Below are 8184 nucleotides of genomic sequence, written 5' to 3'. Positions count from 1 at the left end.
CACATGGTTTAGCTAGTGGAAGCTACACACATATAATTCTATCCCGGACCGGTTCTGGGCTGTTAGCCGCCCTCGCTCGATTACGTGAATCATAAGTACTATACATTTATAACTTAACCCACCGACAGGAATTTACTGGTATGTTTTTATGATAGTTCTGTATAGTTGACAAAAGTTTTAAAAAAAAATCCATTAAAATATTTGATATTTTTATTCTGATCTCCCATCTTATATTACTTACGGATTTCAATGTTAAACCAGTGTATATTTCGTATGTCCCATCTATAAGGGTATGTAGAAAAAAACGTGTACAATTCTTGTACAATGTTAAAAAAATTAACTGTTACTTTGGCAGCATTATTTACTACCAAATTTAATGAATGCGACGCACAAGGTACAAAAAAACTCCAGAATTTATTTTCCCTAAATTTACAATTTATGTATCTATTGTCATAAAAACTTGTCTTTCCATTTTTTCCCAAGTCTACAAATATTCAAGTACAAAGTAACTAGTTTCAACTTATTTCTACTTAAGAAGTAGTTAAATAATTAAGAGATCAGGGAATTTGGGACATAAATAAAACCCTGCCGAAAAAGCCGGAATTTTACTTAAAAGCTTAACCGAACCAATCTCTAGCCGAGTACAGTGGGGACTGATTTCTTCCTAATATTAGATAATAAAGACAGAAATTTTTCCAGTTCAATGAGAGTGACTAAAAAGTTGTAAATTTTCGTGGACACTGGTCCTAAAACGAATTAGTTAGAAAACAAATGACGGACAATCTGCTTAGTATTAAGTTTAACATATTTAGATTTTTACAGCTATGGTGAGAAACGTTTAAAATTTACAACAACCCTGTCGCGTTCTTTGGGGTACACTAGTTATGCGACGAGAGGCATTTGACATTGACCGGTACCGGCACGCGCACACTGCACCCTACCTGGACCGTCTCTGATTCCATCCATTAGCCACTAGTATCGAGCTATTTGACTAAGTAGATTGTTTTAAAATTTAAAAAGTAAAGAATATTTTATGTTAATTTTATGTACGTTTCTTTACAAAGCTACATTTAATTATAATTTTCTTTAAAAGTATATTAATACAATTGAACAATATATTGTACCAGATATGTATATCCACCGCACATTTTATTTCACCGAGTAAGTTTTTTATAACTTATTTTTAATTTTAGCCCTTATATCTTGGCTAGCAATTCAAAATGTAATTGTGATATTAAAAATACATTTAGAGAAGTCTACAGTTTTTACTGGCTTATTGAACAAATGAATACGAATGGACCCTAGACCAGGGATGGGCAACCTTTTTCTATGTAAGGGCCACATTTTAAAACTTTTGAACTGATGCGGGCCGCATACAAGAGAAAGAGGAAAAAAAAAATGTTGGTAAACCAGAATTATTTATTCATATATAATTGTAAATTAGCATAGGTATACTTAATTTAGCTTCTGAAACTGATGTAAACGTAATATATTGGAAATATTTGGTTAAATATTCATCACTGCTAGTTTTAAATTAGTTTCGATGTGTCTGTTAGTCGGTTTCTTGTTTTAATTTTTACTAAATTCATTGCAGGTAAAACTATTCACATAAATAAGTTGTAAAAATAACGTTTGAATTTTTGCTGCATACTTCCTTAAGCTGGGAAATTGATATATTTATTCACATTTTATGCGTCGCGGGCCGCAAAATATATGAATGCAGCCCGAGAGCCGCAGGTTGCCTATCCCCGCCCTAGACCAGGGATGGTGAACCTTTTTGAGTCCGCGTGCCATATTATAAGCATACTTAGCTTTAAAGATGTTAATACGTACCAATGTCTTAGACTTCGAATAATGATATTTAAAGAAATTAAACGAATACGCTTTAATTCGAATAAATGTAAAAAATCTGATTGAAAAAAAGATGATCAGGTGATAAGCAGAAAGGATGATTGAAAAAGACAGAAATCATATGATACATCACGTGCCAGATGATTTCTCTTGCATGCTACTTTGGGCACGCGTGCCATAGGTTTGCCATCCCTGCCCTAGACCATCACTGACATGCAATTAACTGATTGCCTCTGGAAGTCAGCTTCTTACAGAAACACAGCTTCCCTGTCATCAAATGTCATGGCACGCCACTGGAGAGGATCAAAATTTTCATTGTTTGATGAATTTGAAAAGATTCACACTGAAACTGAATACACAGATGACATAGCTAATGTTTTAGGTGAATTTATCATTTGGTTTCCTGGAAAAAATCACCTAGGAATAGCTTGTCCTGAGGATATGTATAATCATGCAGTGTTAAAGAACGACGCTGTAAGCACTCGAGCACCTTTTTCTTGTTTGAATGTGTGTGATTATTGATGCTATATAAGTATATAAATGTCAAAGTGTACTGTACACTTATACAATGGGGCAGGTATGTTCATAGTTATTGGCAGTCAGAAAGGTGGTACTGGTAAACTAAATGAAATTTACATAGGTATTAGATGAATAACTTTGCAAATCACGAATTTATTATATTAATAACTAATAAATGTTATAATTGTAATTATTGCTTAACACTAAAACCTGCATGACAAAAAAATGTATCATTGAATTAATAAAAGTATTAAACTACACTACGATATTAAATAACAAATCAGCTTTAAAATGCATAAGATAATAAGGAACTTTACTACATAAAATCTATATTCTTATAAAAATACAGGAAATTTATAAAAAAAATTTTAAAAGCAATTCTTATATTTCAATAGCAATACTGAATTTATAAAATTTAATGAAATTACAAGAATTTTGAACTATTATTTTAAATGAACTCTTCAAAAAATTGATATAGTTAATAAATATAATAATTTAATAAGCATAACAAAATGAAAATCTTATACTTTGATTTTCATATATTGTTATATTAAATTTCTTATACTGCTTCTGACATTTTCCAGTTGATTTCATAATTACAGTAATATCAGAGTATTTCATTTCAAGCATTACCATATACAAATTAAATATTTTTAAAAAATAATTATATTCCTCTATTTAAATTACCATTGTTATCATTTAGTTATTAAATAAATTATAATATTACAATCATGTTTAAGTAGTATGAAATCAACTTACCAGTGCTTTGTTTTTTGAGTTTTATGCAATATCTAAGTAGGAATTACAGTGGAGCATAGGTTATCTGACCCCCGATCAACCGTCACATCAGTTAACCGACCGCGTTCTAGTTGGCAAATTCAAATGTCCGCTAGTGATGTGGCTAGTGACCAAAGTCCTAGGACCTTGGGCCAGTATTTAAACGAGGCTTAATTTTATTTAACGACGCTATCCAATTGGTTTTTAAAGTGTGTGTGACATTTAGAGGCAAAAAAACGACTGTCAGCTGTGAAGCAATAGAAAATTTTGGACTTCTCTTTCTAATGTATAGGCCTACTTTATGTAAAATATGTAACCTGAATATATATATTTTTTTGTTTTATATTTTTTAATATACAGTACAGTACTGTATTTATTTTGTGCAAAATAAAGAAATAATTTTTAATGATGCAATAGTGACGATTATTATTTAAAAAAAATTTTGTTAGCCTTAACATCAATGAAAATTTAACGCGAAGTAGGTTAATAACGATATACTATTTACATGGGATAAACTAATATACTATACTAAACATGTATACTTTTGGTTATCTGTTTTTTCAGTTATCCGACCAACCCCAGTCCCCAATTGAGTCGGATAATCAATGCTCTACTGTATTTTACTTAATTTAAAATTTTCAGTATATGTTTGTAATGTAATTTTTTATGTTACTAGTATATATAGTTATGTCAATGTAAGAAAACTAGGGGTAAGAGAGAGAGAACAAAATGACACGATTCATTTGAAAAGAGTCACTCAACTTGACAGACTAGTGTTTAGAAATTTATTAAAACGTAAAATGGAAGAAAAGTCCCTTCAGGAGGCATCCTGTCCAAATTTAACAAAACAACACAAAAATAAAATGTAACATTTCAAATTGCCCACGACTGTCTACAGATCTGCTGGTTTTATTGTCAAAGAGGAGTGTTAGAACTGAGTCCAAAGGCCATTGTTCTCTAACACTTGCTGTAAGCCTCGAGCATGCTGCTATCAGAGCCACACATAGCCCACCTTCCCAGAGTTTTTCCCATCTATGGTGGGACGATACTCCACAACTCTCCCAGGGAAGATGCTCTTATTGGCTCTCTGGAAATCTTGGCCCAGAGATTTTCAATACGATTCAGATCTGCACCACTCTTTGGCCACTTCAGCACTGTCAGACATTGTTTCTTCATCTACTCCTGAGTAAATTTCACCATGTGAACTGGTGATTTGTCGCGAACAAACAGCACAACGACATCTGTCCCATATAGAGCTTGTAGAGATGGTATTAATCCATTCTCCAAAATGTCAATGTATTTTTCTGCAGTTGGCCGTCAATGCAAATCAGCTCGCTGGGCCCTGCACTCCTACATACCTGCAAACAAAAAATTAAAAATGACTATTACATTAAACGAATCAAACATTTTTAGCTTTACACGACATTGAATGGAGATCAACTAAATAAAGATGGAAAAATGCCAAGTGTTTAAATAGTAGCATGATTTGTGTTTGAGAATCATTGAATGGGGGAGTTTATCACTCAGCATATTGTTACACTCTACATAACTAAACTAAAAACATATATATTCAGACAAATATTCTTAATAATAATTTACAAAAGTTTAAGGCTATATTTATTATTATTATTAAATTTTTGTAAATAATTCACTGCTTAAAACAATATCTAAAAATCTCAAAAGTATGTGTTACTTACACTAGGTAAACATTTTGTAAAAGATAGTAACTTGCATATTTATTACTTTGGAAATAATTGAAAGCAAAATTATTTTCGATATTTTTCTTATGTTAAGCAAAATATAGGCTTATGGTATTCGCATTTTTCACCGGATGCTCGCCCTCTGGTGTTTAAAAACAAAACTATTCTATCTGGGTCGTTTGCTTAATTCTTGTGTATTATCAGCAGTGATGATGAATAGAAAAAGCAAAGCTTTCTGTTGCGTTCCAAATTACAATTTCAAAGACTTACGGGAGCCTAATATAAGTTTTTGTCTATTCCCACACGAAAAACAGATGATTATTCGGAAATCGGTCGGTTATATTTATGAGCTTCTCCGAATTGTGAAAGAGTGAATTAGACTTAAGAATTGGCAGTTTCCCGATAGTCCATCTTTACGCGAACAAGTTATGCTGTCAATTTTAAAAGATATTTTATTAAGGTTAAAATGCCAGTTATTTTGTGTGGGACACAGGGTCGGATTTAAGCATTTCGAAGCCTTAAGCTGAATGTAAGTCCCCTTACCAACCCTTCACAATTTTGGAAGTCAATCATAAAAAGAAAAAAATTAAATCAGACTGTCTCTCTGATTCAGTACGGTTATTGGAAGAAAAAGATGTGAGGTTTCACTAGTCTTCTGTTTTATAACTGAATTTAATTAAATTTTTATACCCATTCCTTTAAAAATCTTTTTTAAAATTGATTTTATCATTTTTTTGAAAAAAGACCTTATGTTAATTCTTAGAAAAAAATTAACGAAATACTACACAAAATAGAAAGTAAAGTATGTTTTGTTGGTTTGTAAAAAGATGTTTATTACAAAATTCGACTTTAATTTTTTTTTTTTTTTGTTTGTACAAATGTTTGAGGCTCCTTGAAAGTCGAAGCCTAAGCAACAATTTACATAGCTTTTTACTTGTAAATCTAACCCTGATAGGACAATGTCAAAGCTGATGTTTTTAACACATAGGGCACAAATATGCATAGAACGATCTCGCTCACTTGCTACGATACCACATAATGACGTATCCTGCTAGCAATAATTGTTCTGCTACTATAAAATTTCTCGATAAACAGCTACAAGCAGCATATATCATTATATCGGGCAGTAATATATAATTAATTTTACATTACTAGTTACAAGCGACCCAGATAAAGTAGCCATTTTGTAAAAATTCAGCGCCCTCTATAGTTCATGAAAAACGAGAATTGGAGAGACAAATTAATGACAATTCATTACAAATACAGTAGAGCGTCGTTTATTCGAATCAATTGGGGACTGGGGTTGTTCGGATAACTGATTATGTACGAAAAAATATATTAACCTATCCCATGTTGAAATTTTTCTCCATTGCGTGTCGCTTTGCATTGAATTTTCGTCGATGTTAAGCCTAACGTAAATTTTTTAAAATAATAATCGTGGCTATTGTATCGTTAAAAATTATTTCCTTATTTTGTACAAACAAAATAAATATATTGAAAAATATAACAACAAAAAATTATATTTTGGAAGTTAATCTAGTATCAAAAACGTTGGATTCAGCACGACAGTCCAACTGGTACGCTTCTGGTCGATCGGCTTTCGGATATACGACGCTCTACTGTATAATAATCATATTTTCTTTATTTTTCATCCACATTTGGGTAATTCACATATTTTGTAATTTATGAGGAGGTAATTTATAGCGATATTAACATATATATTACATACGTGTAGGCATTTGTAACATTCTAAGACACTCACAAATTACATATGTAATTTGGAGTATGAGTATGAGTGAATGCATTTTATGTCTGTGTATATCATTAAATCAAGTGTTGATCAGGGATGCTGCATTTATGTTGTTATTTCTCTATAATCCCAAATTTGTAGGGTTGAGAATTTCATCGAGCAATTCCAATATCCACAGGTTAATAATCCAAGAAACTAATTTTACTCCATAGAATTTTTGTCATCGTGTACCTTTGGATGTTGGAATTGCTGGACATCACTCTGAACCTTTCATGTTTGGGATTATAGTAAAAGAGCAAACAACTTTAAACCAAGATTTACACATAAAAATGTTCTTTCCAGTTGTATTTTGTAATTTCATTTCAGCGTTTCTTCTTCCTTTTCATAGGCCAGTGTTCCGCAACTGGTATGATGCAGCACACTGGTGTGCCGTCACAAGGTAAAAGGCGTGACGTGAACTTTTACATTAATTTCAAGTTTTATTTATATATTTTTACCACCGTTGACATGTTTCTTATGCTTGTATTTCATTCTCTGCCGCAGCACTGATGAAATATGATGATGTTTGTTTATTCTTTATTACAAGCCATGCATTTTTACATATTCTAAGAAATTAAATGTAAAATAAATTTGCTCACAGATGTTGATGTCTGTTTAATAATAATAATAGGTTAGTGGCATTACGTAATTCTATTAATAGTATCACATATCATACGTTTTTGAGGGGAATAAGATTTTGGTGTGCTGTGTTGAGTCATAGGTGTGCTGCAAGCAGAAAATGGTTGTGGAACACTGTCGTAGGCTAAGCTTGCAATAGTTAAAAAGCTGAGAGGAAATACTATACTATGCAGTTTTCAAAATGTTAAACATTAAAAAATATTAGCATATTCAAAATAGTGTATCTATTTAGTATGTTAAATACAGGATTTATGTTCTGTTTACAGTAACAATTATTCTATAAATATGGGGAAAGCCAAATGTAAAAACTCACCTAGGGAAAATTGCCTGCTTCGTTCTATGGGATGCATGTATTTGTTGTTGTGGCGTTGGCCTCTTGATCGACAGAACCACACTCTTGCATGATTATTGCTCTGGAAGACTTTTTCGCTGGAAAAGCAGACACTTTCCCACTCGGAGTTAGCCCGGTGTTGGTGTTGCTGGGCGAACTCCAAGTGGTCCGCGATGTTCTGCAGTGACAAGTGCTGCTTTTCCACCGCTCATCTTCCAAACAGACCAAATTGTCTGAGTCTGAAAATAAAATACATATATTAATATTAACTGTTTCTTACATTTCTGTATAAAAAAGAACATTGTTCATAAAATTTTATTTTTACAAGATCATTAAATTCATACAAAATGATACATTGAAAACACACAGTACATTAATTTAAGAAAGTTGAGTACATTATCAAACAAAATGTCACTTTGGGACAAAAATCTTTAAGGCAGAATTTCTTCAATTATTCACATTGAAAACTTATTATTATTATTCAATTCTAATAAATCTGGTTCCTCTGTATATAATCATTAATAAGCCATTATATTAACTGTTAAATCATCACCCTCTGGATCTGTTAGAAGGAAAAT

The 8184-nt window shown here is 31.9% G+C and overlaps 1 long non-coding RNA gene across 1 annotated transcript; it reads right to left on the bottom strand.

Moving 5' to 3' along the window:
• Positions 1-3918: 3918 nt before the first annotated feature.
• LOC136978346 (uncharacterized) lies at positions 3919-7960 on the bottom strand. The gene is made up of 2 exons (XR_010881205.1): positions 7589-7960; positions 3919-4505 (listed from the first exon to the last, which is right to left on the bottom strand). It is a non-coding gene; the product is annotated as an uncharacterized lncRNA (long non-coding RNA).
• Positions 7961-8184: the final 224 nt, after the last annotated feature.

This window comes from Centruroides vittatus, unplaced genomic scaffold (genome assembly GCF_030686945.1).
Source record: "Centruroides vittatus isolate TY-2023 unplaced genomic scaffold, ASM3068694v2 contig_506, whole genome shotgun sequence".
Classification (NCBI taxonomy): Eukaryota; Metazoa; Arthropoda; class Arachnida; order Scorpiones; family Buthidae; genus Centruroides; species Centruroides vittatus.
Note: the sequence above shows the minus strand (reverse complement) of the source record. Positions and strands in the feature narration are given on the sequence as shown.